The sequence below is a fragment of the Pipistrellus hanaki genome (assembly GCF_964339955.1).
Source record: "Pipistrellus hanaki genome assembly, chromosome: 6".
NCBI classification, from domain to species: domain Eukaryota; kingdom Metazoa; phylum Chordata; class Mammalia; order Chiroptera; family Vespertilionidae; genus Pipistrellus; species Pipistrellus hanaki.
The window spans coordinates 58,220,407-58,236,044 of record NC_140508.1 but is presented as its reverse complement, the minus strand read 5'-3'; the positions used below and the strand labels follow the sequence as shown (position 1 = coordinate 58,236,044).

Genomic DNA, 15,638 nt, shown 5'->3' with positions numbered 1-15,638 from the left:
ACTTTTCAGGGCACCTTTTCTGTTCTCAAACATCACTCCTTAATTCAGTGCTTCTCTGCATTCATAGTTAATTCAACATTTTGTCATTGCACAACTTTATTGTACTATAAAATTGCTGGTTTTGATATTTGAAAACCAGTTGAATGTTGGCCATTTCAAGAGATTTACCTAAATATGTGCATGTGCATGTATGTGTCTATATTTGACCATATAGTTCTTATGGGTGTAGCTCAGGAATCAGAACACCCAAGTTTGTATTCTGGTTCTATTGTTCATACCTGTGTAACCTTGGACACATTGTTGAATCTATTTCTGCCTCATTTACCCCTTCTGTACAATTGGCGAAATGACAGAATCTATTTCTGTGATGGTAGAATGAGGTATTCTCATAGAGTAGCTTTTAAACCCATTCCTTGCACAAGATAAATGTTCAATAAATTTGGTTCTTAGTAAAATAGTGATCCCTGGACTGGACGCCATGATGTAGAGTCCCAATGCCTGAATACCCCTGGGGGAAAAAATCACTAACTCCAATTCATAAAACATTATTATATTTATTTAGATATGATTCCTATTATACCCCTCTAATTGCATGCTAGAAACGTATTATTCATTACCTAAGATCATCATGAATGCTACAGTGCATTTTCTTAACTTGGAATAAAACCATAAATGATACATTTTTCTTTATGATGAAGAGGTGTTGAAATTCTAGTAGTGACATTCAGTGGGTTATGAGTTCTATATGCTGGTTGTTAAATATGCCCCCATTTTATTGACATATTACCATAAAACAGGCACCAGCCACAGTAATAGGTTCCCTTCAAAAAGTGTAAATATCAACAAATCTGATGGCAGGCACTGTCAAGGAAACCAGACTTGTGTTCAAAAAACAACTAGCTTCAGAGAATATAATGGGTACATTCATGTTTAACCCAGTGGCTTCTACTAACTCCTTAGGTAATTATTTAAAGATATAAATAGGGGGTTATTATTAACTGTTATTTTTATAACATCCTTCTTTTGAGGAATTCTTAACATTCAATTTAATAATTAGTTTCATTTTATTCTTTCTGTTTTTCAATGTGCCTTACACATAAAAATCACTCAGGGAATATTAAATATACTGATGCCTGGGCATCACTCCCCAGAGGTTCTGATCTAATTGGTTTGGTGAGGAGCTCAAGTGTCTATATTTCAAAGTTATTTTTTAATTTAAATTTTCACTATGATATATTTCAAGTGGACACAAAGTAGAGAGAACCATAAGAAGCCCACATGTATCTATCACTCAGCCATGATAATTAACATCAGTTGCTATTTTTAAAAAATCCCCTCAAGTGATTCTTCTAATATACAGTCATAGAAGCACCACTCTATTCTAATAAAACAGAAAATGGAAGGAATATTTCAGTGTGTATCAAGAGAAACTGAAATTTGCTCAAGGACACAAAACAATTTTAAAATATCATCCAGTACTCTGTTCATCAAGCCACAGTGGCATTCATGAGCAAAATATGATAATTGCATGCCTGCTCGATTTTGTTAAACAGTGAAATAATTGGGGAATGGGCACTGGAACACCTGAGGAAAATTCAGGAAGACTTAGAAATATAATGGTTTCCCATTTATCATAGAATCTGTATACCTTGACTCAACATCATGCTCATCCACCTAAGGCAACTCAGTCAAACCTGGCTCAGAGATAAAGAAAGGTCTGATGAATAAGGGCAGAACAAGTGGATTAGAGTTGAAGGATCAGAGAAGATATGTGAGATGTTAGTGGAAATTGTCTTGAGACTTTGGAGAAAAGCACCACATCAATAAAAGGCTAATCTCAAAACAGAGACATTTTGTAGGCTATTCAATAACAATGTAAATATATAGGGTGTCCCGCAAAAATGCATACACACACACTTTGAATAATTATAAAGGCAGTGTTTATTAAAATACACTTCATTTTCAAAATCAAGCTACCAGCTGTTAAAGTGTATATACATTTTTTGGAACACCCTGGACATATAGTCAGTATATCTTAATGAAGTCAACATTTGAGTTGCTACCTCAACAGTGAAGACTTGTGTCTTGGTGCCTGGGTGGAAAACAACTGGATCTGAGTTGGGTGGGTGTTACATAGGATCTTGCCCAAGAACCTACATGATAGAGGAATCACTTCTGGGGCATTATTGGTAGATGTTACATGGTATCTATTCCCTGAACATTCTTGCTGAAGATCCCACTGCTCGTAAGACAACCAGCTTCCATATGAGAACAGCAGTCTTCTTTGAGCTGAAATATCATTCTTTATAACACCCTTCTAATGAAAGAAAATATTTTAAATGCCCCACATGTTGTCCTAAATTATTTTTGTTACTTAAGTATATCTATCTACTATCTATCTATCTATCTATCTATCTATATGTAAAATGATATTTAAATTTATCATGTTATAGGTTTCATCAACTATATAATCAAAATAACCTTCTAAATTAATATAAAAATAAAATGCCTATATAATTAATAATGTATTAATTTAATGAGACTAAGGATATATTTTTTCTGAAACAAAATTTCTCATGTTGTGTTTAAGGGTAGAAAGATGTAGCCTCTGGGAAATTTCTTTAATTAGGTTTACTAGTTTTCACTAATCAGTGCAGGGATTTCTTGTTAGCATATGTAGGTTATATCAAACAGTGTTAATAATTTAAAGTCTCTATTTTCTTGTTGGGTTAGGGATAGTCAAGTCTCAAACTCAACCAAAATTGCCAGCAATTAGTTCTCCATTTCCCATTTTATTGAGACATCACTTGGCAACTTTGTAAAGTTGTTTTGTGCACTTGGAAATTAAGGTCAGAGTTGCAGTGTTATTGCAATCTTCAATGAATGTGCATCTAATCCAATTATTGTTGGAATTGGGTACAGAACAATCTTTCATTGTTATTTATTACTATGTTTATTGTTAATGAACTGCTCTTGCAATTTGATGTTTACAACAACAGGACCCAAGCAATAAATCTTGCAAAATGTGTGCTGGCTATTGTACTATAGGCTCCCTTTAGTTCAGCTCACTTCTATAGCAAGTGAGGCTTGCCCTCTACACTGTTATCTGCTTCAACTTCTATTAAAACATCTCTCTGAATAATATACCATCTTTGTCACTTGTGTGATTAGTGTGGTGCACTGGTCACCTAGATCAATGGTTCTCAAAACTGAGTGTGATTTTGAATCACCTGTGGAGCTAGTTAAAAGTGCATGCTCTTTGAACCTTATCCCAGAGCTTCTTATTTGCTTATTCTGGGGCTAGACCCAAGAATCTACATTATTAACAAACTCCCCAAGTGACTCTAATAGAAACTAGAGGCCTGGTGCACAAAATTCTGCAAGAGTAGGCCTTCCCAAGGCTGCCAGCACCAGTTTCCCTCTTGCACTGGTCAGGCACCCAGGGCCTGGGCTTCCCTCACAGCCCTGCCTTCATCTGGAAGATCATCCAGAAGGACATCCAGTCTAATTAGCATATTACACTTGTATTATTATAGATGATGTGAGAACTTTTATCACTTTGCAAGATTATTGTTGACATGGAAATATAAAAGGTAAACTCTTCGCAAACAGCCTGAATTGATAAATTCTGGCATCATCAGATTTGTATAATCTTCAAATAAGCCCACCTTGAATGTTCTGACAAGTCCTTGATAAACATCTTGAACAGGAAAGAGTCCACAGCAGAGGCTTCCTTTAAAATGGCTTTGACCTAGCCGAAACCGGTTTGGCTCAGTGGTAGAGCGTCGATTCCGTCAGGGGCATGTACATTGGTTGCGGGCACATCCCTGGTAGTGGGTGTGCAAGAGGTCGGTGTTTCTCTCATCGATGTTTCTAGCTCTCTATCTCTCTCCCTTCCTCTCTGTAAAAAATCAATAAAAATATATTAAAAAAAAATAAAATGGCTTTGACCTATTAAACACCAGATTTATTTCAGGGGTTCGGAGATTCTAGATGATGTTTTCATTGATTCCCAGAATGTTTTGTAAGCTGTGGGCGAGAGTAGAATCACATTTTCAGATTGTACCCACAGTTCTGAAGCATGCATGCAGTTAGGCTAGCGATTTTCTACTGATGTGCCACAAGGATTTTTAAAACATGCGGTGCCTGGCTCAGACAGGGCACTGACCTCTTTTCTCTTAAATTGTCAAATTTAAAAAAACGACAACAGCTAACACAACAGTAGCTCTCTGGTGTGAATGAATGAAAATTATACCTGTGTGTTTTTTTGGCAGACTGGCAAAAATGTAATATATATTTCTGGTGTCCGGCTGAATTTTAGAAATTAGTTTCTGTGTGCCATGAAATGAAAAGGTTGAAAATCACTGTTAGGTAACTGATAATAGGGGGGGGGGGGGGAAGGAGAGAATCCTGGAAAACAGGAATAAAATTTAGAAGCAAAAAGATGACTTTTTTTTTTGATGTAGTTATAGCTATAAATGACTTAGTTTATAAAGTTATCTATAATGTGTTTGCCTAAAGAGAGGAACATAAACTTAGAGTCAACAAGTTATAAACAAGACACCTGAATGTCTTACTTATTACCCATTTTTCTCACTTGGTTAATTCTTGTTGATTGTTGTTAGAATGAAATATAATAGCTGGCTAAGATGATTTATAACTTTACAGGAGTCTGAGAGGCTTGCTAGCATTTATTTTATGGTTTATAACTTTACAGGAGACTGAGAGGCTTGCTGGCATTTATTTTATGCCTTTTGAGGGGAAAATGATTAAAATGTTAAATGTGTTGGCATAACCCAAAACTGACCATCTCTTTGGAATATCAATGTTGTCTCAGATAGTGAATAGCTTGGGAGTTGAATTTAGTAATATTACAGACTACCTACTTTCTATTTTGCATTATTTATAAAATGCCCAAATATAAAATATCCTTAATGGATTTTTATTTTTACTTAACGGGAGGAGAATAAAATTAATCAGCATTTCAACCTTGTAAAGATCTGAGTACAGTAAACCTTAAAACTTTGTTAGAAATTATTCTGTTTAAAAGTGCTGGAATTTACTTCTAAAATTTACTAGAAGTGGAGAAAACAAAATAATTTAATAAGGGTATATTTTACTACATAGGAACTTACATAATATGTATTGATCCTTCCATAGTAACTATTATTTTTACAAAGAGTACAAAGGAGGCAAATAATGAAATTTTGATGAATAAGAATTATTTTTTAGTGATGTAGTATGTCTAAGCATTTGCCCTCCCATAGGTACATATTTTGTACATTTTGTGCTGCATTTGTACTTGTTGGTATTTTTTAAATTTCATTTTGCATCTGTGCTCTCTATGTATACAGCCTGGAATGATGTGTAGGGACCCAGAATAAAGAGAACATCTGGAAGCTTTAATGAGCTGTAAAGTTGATATTCTTCTTATGAACCTAGAAACTCTTAGCCACATTTTCCACAAGAATTAGCTTGTTGCTTTTAAAGTGTGCATTCATCCCTGTATTTCTCTTATTTATGGCCCCTGGTAATACTGTGGCTGAATACTGTGTGTCCTGATTTCAAGGACTTGATATGCAATTCAGGTTCCGACATTATACTGAGCATACAGTAAGTCTCAACTAGTTACTGCAAGTGTTGGCATTTTACCAAGGCAGCATAGGTTTAAAGAGTTAACTTAAAGGACTAAAGAATTTGGAGATGCTTTTTAAATGTCACAGTTCTCTAGGTAAGGGTGGTCTGAGATTGTCAGAGTAAAAAAAAAATGAGTGTTGTATGTCTTATTAGTGTCTGTAGGGTTTGGTCAAGCTTCAATATTCTATCAGTCCTTGTGTTTGAGGGCACAGGTCCAATGGACAGATTTTCTATCCTTTTTTTTTTCTGGAGTCTTGTTGATGAGACTGTCACAATGGCTATAATACAACCTGAAAATTCTGCCCTTGCCTTGGCTGTCACCTTGGAGTTATCTTTGCTCTTCAGGTAGCAGAGTATCAGTGATGACCAATGAGTATGTGTGATTCTGATGCTTGTGGTTAGACTGAGGCTCATGGGAAATGCTGCCACTACAGCTTGGGATGAAGTTACATGGGTAACTAACTTGAAGTGAGCTGTGCTGCTTTCTCTGTACCATGGCTAGGATTCTTGTTGGTCTTCAGTGATGTATCTTATATGTACTAGATAGAACAATTTCAAGAAATCTATAAGTAAGATGAGTGTTGTAAGTAAGGTAAGCTTTAGCATGTTGGAGGAGACTACAACGAGCATATTGACAACCAGGCTGGAGTTATGAAATGTTTTCCCCTGTTTCATGGGTTATTTCAGGGTTTGCCATGTGGATACATTAAACTAGAAATCTGACTGAGTTCTCATGCCATGTTTTTTGGATTTAAGATCTACTTATCTGTAACTTATTGGAAAAGCACCATGAGGGGTTATATACTGACAAGAATAAGAAGTTCTTTTTTGTTGTTGTTAATCTTCACCTCAGGATATTTTTTTCATTGATTTTTTTTTTAGAGAGAGTGGAAGGAAGAAGGACAGAGAAATATTAATATGAGAGAGACACATCAATTGGTTGCCGCCCGCACCAGGCCCAGGCCCAGTGATCAGAATCTAACCTGGGATTCTTCAATCCACAGGCTGATACTCTCTATCCACTGAGCCAAACCAGCTAGGGCTAAAGAATTCTTTTGAAGTGAGGGGGATTAAGGGAGAAGTTAGATTTTCATGAAAAGAAGCAAATTCAACTGTAATGGCATCACTACATTGCTTTCTACTTTGTTACTTTCCTTTTCTTTTCCATATGGAAGAGCTCATAATTTTCTTTCCTGATTAGAGCAAATAGGTTTTTCATTATTGCTTTTACTCAGCAGGTATCAAGATATGATAACGTCTTTTTGTTTTGTAGAACCCTAGTATTTTTATTAAATTTATTTGGATCATATTGGTTAATGACATTATATATGTTTCAAGTGTACAATGCTCTGTCATCTGTATGTTGCACTGAGTGCTCACCACCCAAAGTCTAGTCTCTTTCCTTTACCATATATCTGTCCCCCTTTGTCCTCTTCATCCTTCCCCTCACTGCCTTTCCCTTCTGGTAACCACCATACTGTTATCTATGAATTTGTTTTTGTTTGTTTGTTGTTTTCTGTTTTATATCCCACAAGTGAAATCATATGGTTCTTGTCCTTTTTCGACTTATTTTTCTTAGCATGATACTCTCAAGGTCCACCCATGCTGTTGCAAGTGGCGAATTTCATCCATTCTATTGGCTGAGTAATATTCCATTGTATATATGTACCACATCTTCTTTACCAATCATCCACCAAAGGACACTTAGGTTGTTTCCATGTCTTGGCTACAGTGAATAATGCTGCAATGAACAGGGGGTGCATATATCCTTACTAATAAATGTTTTCAAGTATTTCAGGTAGATACCCAGAAGAGGGGTTGTTAGGTCACAATGGTAGCTCTAGTCTCAACTTTTTGAGGACTGCCATACTGTTTTTCAAGGTGGCTGTACCAGTTTACATTCCCACTAGCAGAGTTTGAGGGTTCCTTTTTCTCCACAATCTCTCCAACACATATTTTTGTCCTATTGATAATAGCCATTTTAACAGGTGTGAGGTGGTATCTAGCTGACGTTTTGATTTGCATTTCCCTAGTAGCTAGTGAAGTTGAAGTCTTTTTCTATTCCTGTTGGCCATTTGTACATCTTCTTGGGAAAAGTGTCTGTGCAGATACTCTGCCAACTCTTAATTGGATTATATCTTGTTGTTGAGTTGTATGAGTTCTTTATATATTTGGATATAAGCGACTTAATGGAGGTATTGTTTGTAAGTATCTTCTCCCTTTTGGTTGGTTGCCTTTTTGCTTCGATGATGATTTCTATTGCTGTGCAGAATGGAACCCTAATATTTTTTTTAAACATGAAGGGTTTTGGAAATAATAACTTATTTTATACACGAGAAACTGAACGCTCAAGGTCAAGTGAAAACTTAGTTCATAATTCACTATCCATTCATGAAAATATTCAGTGCTTGGCTTGCAATGTACCCAGTGAGGCACTGTGGGGAGACAGAGATGCTTAAGTGGGCTCCACCGTGCTATTAACTAGGTAGAAGGAAGAGCGCTTATTACAGAGATGCAAGCAAGTTACAGACTGACAGAGCTATGTGCTGCTCTGGAGTTTGTTTGAGATTTCTTTTTCCCATTTCTGTGCTGGGAAAACAAATAAGAACAGTGGAAAGTGCCGGTCAAGCCCAAAGGGTTTCTTAGTCATTGCTTCCCAGATTTACTACTAAACTAGGAAGAAGTATGATTATTTTACTTCAAATTTTGAATTCATGGAATACTAGGATAATTAGCTAGGTACGCCTAGCTTTTAAAAAAATGATGTTTAGGATTCTAACATTTTCTCCCAAGGAAACAAGACATTTCTACGCTATTGCTAAAATTTTCTCCATCATGAGAAAGATTGGTTTATGAATTAGAAACAGTCTGCTCTCGATTTAAAAAAAAATAGCAAAAATACCGCAATAAAATGAATGAAAATATGAAACCATCAGTGTCTCGAATGCCAATGCCAGTTGTGTTTGTTGTAAACAATACAATTTGTTAAAGTCCACTTTTAAAGGAGTGTGCCATAGTGTGCACACAAAAGAGGAAAATAAATCCCTCCTTCATTCCAGATCTTATATGAACATAGGCAGCCATGAAAGTACAAATGTAGTATGTGCATGTGTGTCTCTAACACTCATGTGTCCCAGATAGGAAATTAATACACTGGTCCCCAAATATATCACCCAGTATTTGAACTACCACCTTTATCTGTCACTTAAAAGGCTTTGCAGGCCCTGGTTACCGGTTACTTGGAACAATGCCCTAGCCACTTCCTATCAGCTCCGGGTATTTGCCCATCCATTCTAGTCTTTGCTGTGTCAACAGATTATTTTTCCAATAACATACGTCACATTTTCTTGCTAATTTTTTTTTTCTCAAAGCGAGCACATCTACAGAAAACAGGTCCATAAACTCCATAGCAACAGAGTAACACCATAATTTTCCAACCTCTCGCATCCAATCTGGGGAGGAGGGGGGGGGGAGAAAAAAAAAAGAAAAAAAAAAAGGTGCCCCCTCTCCTTTTGTATTGCTGCATTCCCAGTCCTAGAAACCCAGGCCATGTCTCAGGGACAGAACATACCCGCTGATCTGCTGATCTCTGCCACCGGCGTCATGACCTCCATAGCACTGTTGGCTCAACCATAAATGCAATCTTTTTGTGAGTCCATTTTCCCTTTCTACGTGATCGGTGAGCTCTCGGAAGGGTGATTAGGAAGGAATACGTGGAGAGGGCCTTCAACATTATAATAAATACACCTGGGTCACTAGGTTAGAACTTAGATGTGCAATGATAACCAGGAATAATTTTTCGCCTGCAAATCAGAGTATGAGCCCCCTCCTCTCCATTTCAGGGTAAAGCTTATCCATAATGAGTTCCTGTTGGTCTGGGAAGCTTAGAACTGTGAACATGTATGGTGGGAAGTGAGGAGGAGCGGGAGGGAGGCGGCCGCAGAAAACCCTCTTCCATCGCCTTTAACCAGGTCCTCTCTATTAATATTTCTAGAGGGCCCACGTGTGCAAGATACTAACAATTTGAATTTATATTATTATTATTATTATTATTATTATTATTATTATTATTATTATTACACTCAAAAAGAAAAAAGAATATCCCTGCAGTCCCTAAGTTAATAAATAACTCACCTGAGGTCAGGCACACCCTCCCCCACTCCCAGAGCCGGGGTGTGGGAGGGCTGAGACGCGGGGAGAGGGCCCTGGAGAACCATAAGCGGACACCCAAAACCTAACGCTATTGGCAACTGTATCCAGGCGTCGTCCCCCCGCCGGGGCGGAGGAGGCTGCTAGCAAGTAACTGTCCTGAAGTATTGCGGTGCCTCGCGCCTCCTCCCCCGCAGCCGGGATCGGAGCCGGGAGGAGGAGGAGGCCGGTTTCCTCCGCGCGCTCCTGGGCGTGTGCCCCCGCCGCAGCTCGGCCGAGCCTCCGATCCCTGCACAGGGGGGCGGGGAGCCGCGAGCAGCCCGCGTCCGCGGCTCCCTCCCCGCGCCCGCCGCCCGCGCCCCTGCGCACCGCCGGCCCGGAGGACGCGCGCCCGCCGTCCCCACGCCGCCGCCGCCGCCGCCGCCGCCCGGACCCCGCGCAGCCACGGTAACTTTTCCGCCCGCCGCGCCGGGGTGGCCGGGGGTCTCCCGTGGGCGGGGAGCGGGGGGCGAACCCGGGGCCGGGGGCGGCGCGCGCGCGGCTGCGCCCCCGACGCGTGGCCCCCGCGCTGCCCGCTCGCCCGCATCATCGCCGGAGCCCGGAGCCCGCGGAGCCGGACCCCGGACCCCGCCGCCCCGGGCCCCCCGCCGGGCCCCGCCGCGCGCCCACCCCGCTCCCGGGGCCGCGCGCTCCGCCCGCCGCCGCCGCGCTGCAGCCTTCGCTGGGCCGGCGCTCGGAGCCTGAGCGCCCGCCTCCGGCCCGGGGGCTCCCCCCTGGGAACCCTCTCCGCCGGAAAGGGCGATCGGTGCCCGCGTCGTGTCTCCATCTGCCCAAACCCCCCGATCGGGGCGCCATGTTTTAAGTTACCCCCTTGGGGGTGGGGGCGAGGGCCGGGCGGGCTGCGCAGGGCCCGCGGGGCCGGGGGCGGGGGTGCGACACTGCGGCGCCGCCCCGGTGGGTGCGGGCGTTGGGCTGGGCTGCGGGCTGGTCCCGGGTGCCGGCTCTGGGGAGAGGTGCGCCCCGCACAAAGCATCCCCCCCGGAGCAGCCGGCGCTTTTATGTAACTTGTCTCCTTCCTCGAACTGGGGCAGCGGCCCCCCCAGATGGAGCCCGGCCGACAGGGGTGAGGATGGAGCATCCTGAAGACCTAGCTCTGGACCCGGGCACCTGCGGGGGGGGCCCGCGCGGGGAGGCCCAGGCTGGCCTGCCGGGGGCCCGGGGGCCGGGAGCGGGGCGCTCACCTGGCGCCCGCGGGACTGCGAGCCGCCGGGAGGGAGGGGTGTCTGGGAGCGCGGCCGGCGGGGGTGGGGCGGCCGGGTTTGGGTCTGTCTGCTGGAGTCCTGGGCTCAGCCAGTTCCTGGGGGTTTCCCGGCTCCCACCGCGGGGGCTTGCTTTCTCGGATTTCCCCTCTCATCTGGCTCTACTTCTCCCCCTCCCTCCTCCTGCCTCCCCCTTTCACACCCCAACCCCCCCCATCAAGTTCATGGCTTCTGCAATGCGGTGGGTGTGGTTACCTAGTCCATTGTAACTGTGGTCCTTTGCAGTGGCTGGAGCCTTCTTTCCTTTCCGGATTTTTCTATGGAGGGTTCTAAAGTTTTCTAGGGTTTTTCTCCTCCAGCTGAAGTCCCGGGTTGAAGTTGGGGAGAGAGATTGTTGCAGAATAGGATGATAAAGAAAACATGTGTTATTCATTACGCCTGCAGGCTGGGCTGAGGAACCCTGAGAGGGCCAGGCAGTCCCGCTCAGGCAGTGCTTCCATTACGTGTTTAAGTTGGTGTTTCAGCCTTTCTTTTAACATTCGCCTTGTGGAATTGCTTTTGCAGATTTCCTGCCTGTCCTTTTGGGGGCCCATTTCTAGGCTCCCTAAGGAGACCAGGTGCATTGGAGTTTTCCTTGCTAGTGTTAACTTTCCCAGTGGAAGAGGCATCACACCAAGTGTTAAAAACACTCTTTTTAAATTTTACACTGGTTTCTTTTTAAAGTCTTAAGGAAACTAAAAAGATTAGACTCCACTTATATCTGGAAACCTTGGGCGTAACATCAATTACAGCAAATTAAGCAGCAATGCCCTATTAAGAAAAGAGAGCACCATCAAGCTTGAGGGAGCTCAGGGGAACGGGAGGTGGTGATTTGTGTCTTGGCTGAGACAAGTTTTTTTGTTTTTAAAAAAATCATATTAATTTTGGCATCAAACTTTTAAAACTGTAGTTGGATTTACAAAGTTATTGTGAGAAGTAATACATTCTAAATTGAGAAGCATGACTGTTAATTTCAGAAGGCATTGATAAAAATAAAACAGTAGAATACTAAATACCATCTCATTTGCATTATCATTTTCTGATGTTTCAGAAAAGGGAAATGTAAAATGAACAAGTTACTGCATAAAGTTTATACTTCAGGCAAATAAATTTATTTGCAAACTAGAACATGTGGGTTTTTTGGGGGTTTTTTTGTTTTTGTTTTTTTGAATGATGTATCAATAGCAAGAGGAGTACCACTTTAATTTGTAAATCCCTTTTAGGTGAAGGTACAGGTCAAAGGTCAGTGTCTCTGAAATATTTATCTTTAATGTTTAAGTGAATTCTTCTACATAAAAGCAATTTAGGTTAAAAGCCCCTTTTCTGTCGATTCTTGTACAGTGTTTGGACTTTGGCCAACTTTGAATTGTTTCGCAATAGGAGATCAGGGATTTTTATTTATTTATTTTACTTGATTAGATGCTATTTTATATGTACATTGGCTTTTTGAAATTGTTTGCTCAGATGTATTGAGGGGCCACCCAGGTTCAAGAGGCAACCCTTTATGTACTGAGAAATATGGTTTTGTCATTATTTTGGGAATCCTTCAGGATTGGGTTAAGTATGTTGGCTTAAATATGTCAGAACATGCTGTCCAAGAGATTTTCCTACATGCTGTAAAATAAATATTTATCTTTTAAGTTAGTGCTTTAAAAAAGCCTTCACATTCACAAATTAGAATTCATATCCTTGCCAGTAAAATAGGACTCCAAGAATGGCCTGGAAAAATAATTACATGTTTCTTTTCTGTGAAAATTTGACTCCGCTGCGGAGAGAGGTTCCTCAAATATTCTACTACCTAGGTCATCTTTTGGTTTCCATAGTTTCTTCCAAGTATCCAACCACAGTTTTCCTCTGAATGTCAGCTTTGCTATGACTTACTATAGAAATTATAGACTTACATGGAAAACCATGAGTCAATTTATCTTTAGCACCACCTCATTTAGAGAGATCTTTAACGGTGCCATTGCTGCATGGATTTCTCTCAAAAGGCTAGCTAAGTGCTCATTTGTTGGAATACATCAGATGCTCCTGGAGGGTTCTGCTGTCATTTGATTTGCCTTGGCTGCAAAGAATTATGTGCTCACAAGCAAAAAGACAGGAGCAGTGAAGTCATCGCCCTGCCCAGTGTTGTGACATCACTATGGCTCAAAGGAAACTAGGGTGGGGCAGGCAAAACCAGATGGTCTGAAGCTTCTTGCTGGCTTTTAACTTTGCCTGATAAATGAGTGAGTCTCTCCTTTCTCAAGTTGACCACGCTATAAGGTATTGTTTAGAGAATTGTAAGGTAGACATGAATGAATGGGAAAATGCCTTTCATAGATAAAGGAAGAAGAGGGTTTTTTTATTATTATTTCTTTTTTTGGTGCAATGGTAGAAATACTTAACTATTCCTTTTTTGATGAAAATGCTGTATTGTTTTAAAGGCTATTTAAAATTTTTCTTAGCAAACAAGAATGAATCTATACATGTTTTTATGCATAGGGGCAATATATTTCTTATAAGTCTTTGAACCAAAATAGCATCCTTGCTAAATTCTTGGTTTAGATTGTTGGTGTTGTCTTTTTTAAGTGCTTGTCATGATCGTTTATTTTGTGGGTAGGCAGTGTTCTTTCTGACTTCTTTTTAAGTGCTATGATTGCAGTTGGCAATTGTGTAAAAGTGGGGAAAGCTGCAGATTTCACAAGTTTAGAAGATATCTGCAGTGATTTGGGGTCATTTATTTCTATTTACTTTTTGTGTTTTATTTGCAAAATGTTTTAAAATTTAGCATCTTATTATTCCTAACTTAGAATTCGAGTGCAGAGATGATCACAGATACTTTTCATCCAGATTAGTAATGGATAAATTATAAGAGGATGTCTGAAGTTTCTGAAACTATGAGGTACATTTTATGCTTTGGTTTCTGAACTCAATGTGATGGAAGCACAGAGGAGGAACCACAGAAGAGCTGCAGCTTTCCTTGGATTTTCTGTGCCTCCTTGGTAAGATGACCGTCATTTTTTCATGTAAGGGTTTTATGTATGGAGCTTTGGGAGTTCTTATTTAACTGTGTAGCTTTTCCAGAACACATTTCCAAAGCAAAGGGAAGGGGGGAGAGGGGGGGGAATGGGAAGAATGGCATAAAAAAGAGAAGTTGAAATTAGGTACCAGAACTGCAGAACACTGGGTTGAAGTGGCTTCGCTAGCTGCATTTTTAGACCTGGCTGGCAATGATTGGTTAAATTGCACACTTTAGAATTGTAAGCTTCTATTAGCACCAAACCCCTAATTCTTTCGTAATTTACAATGCAGAGAAAAAGCTGACAACTTAATTTTTAGATTGCTGACATTTTGATAAATTGTTCTTATAGCCCTTTCTTACAAACTTTAAAAAAAAAGCAAAAGAAGCAGAAAGGCCTATATTAGATCTAGAAAACAAAACACAGTATTTAACCTGTCTCATGCCTCTGTTTTCCTCTCAGTTGCACAGATTTCTTGATGTGAGTAGGAACATGTTTCTCTTGGAGTTTCACCCCCAAACCAAGTCCAGGTCTAAACACAGTGTTGAGTAAATATTTAAGGACATGAATAAGAAATGAGGCCTGTAAGTGGCTTACCCTTCACTACAAAAAAAAAAAAAAAAAAGGAAAACCACACACACCAAAAAACAAACAAACAAACAAAACAAATATTTGAAAAGGCTTTAAAAGCACTGCTGCTTTATTTTAACAATGAGAATTACTGGACTCATGAATGTAGTCATTATTTTTAATGGCACCATCCTTTCCATTACGCGCTCAAATTAGGTAGGTTCTGCAGGTTTTGCCAAATCAGAGAAGAGAATGCTGCAGGTACCGAGAGGAAAAGAGAATTGCTTTTTTGAAGGGAGCTCTGCAGGCCGCCCACTTCCTTTCCTGCCAGCTGTAATTGGTGCCATGGACACCAGTATAGAGGGACTACTCAGAAGAGGAGGGATCAGACTGGAGTGTGACAAAAGCTGAAAATAGATTAGAGCTAGGTGATGATATTGACCTTGATGTTGAACTAAAAAAGTAAAAAAAAATATTTTGTTGTAGATTTCTCTTTTTTGGTTATTTTTATACTAGAGGCCCCGGTGCAGGAGATTCATGCACTGGGGGTGGGAGGAGTCCTTCAGTCTGGCCTGCGCCCTCTGGCAGTCTGTGAGCCCTCTTCAGGCCTAAGTGGGCAGTGGAAGGCCGGAGAGTCTCCCATCACTGCTGCTACACTCACCAGCAGTGAGCCCAGCTCAGGGCTTTACTGGCTGAGTGGTGCTCCCCCTGTGGGAGCTCACTGACCACCAGGGGCAACTCCTGCGTGGAGCATCTGCCCCCTGGTGGTCAATCATAGCGACATCATAGCAACCAGTCCTTCCACTGTTCAGTCAATTTGCATATCAGCCTTTTATTATATAGGATATATAGTGTTTATATTCTCAAATAGTTTTCTTGTGTGTGTGTGTTTTAAAAAGCTTTTTAACAACTTTCATTATTTTTAAAATAACCTTCCCCCCCCACACATTTTAACATCTCTGAAATTGGGATATGTCTTACA

The 15,638-nt window shown here is 40.9% G+C and overlaps 1 protein-coding gene across 5 annotated transcripts in view; it reads left to right on the top strand.

The window, feature by feature from the left end:
* The window catches only part of EPB41L3 (erythrocyte membrane protein band 4.1 like 3), a 197,957-nt gene that overhangs the window by 65,210 nt on the left and 117,109 nt on the right, over positions 1–15,638 (top strand). The window contains exon 1 of one of the 5 annotated variants that reach the window (XM_084887213.1): positions 9,922–10,233. The exons of 2 other annotated variants lie outside the window; for them this stretch is intronic. The gene's annotated coding sequence lies outside the window, so the exon portion shown is untranslated. Of the gene's footprint in view, positions 1–9,921; positions 10,234–13,251; positions 13,350–13,880; positions 14,069–15,638 lie in introns of those variants that run through there. 2 more of the 5 variants (XM_084887208.1, XM_084887205.1) reach the window with 2 other exon arrangements.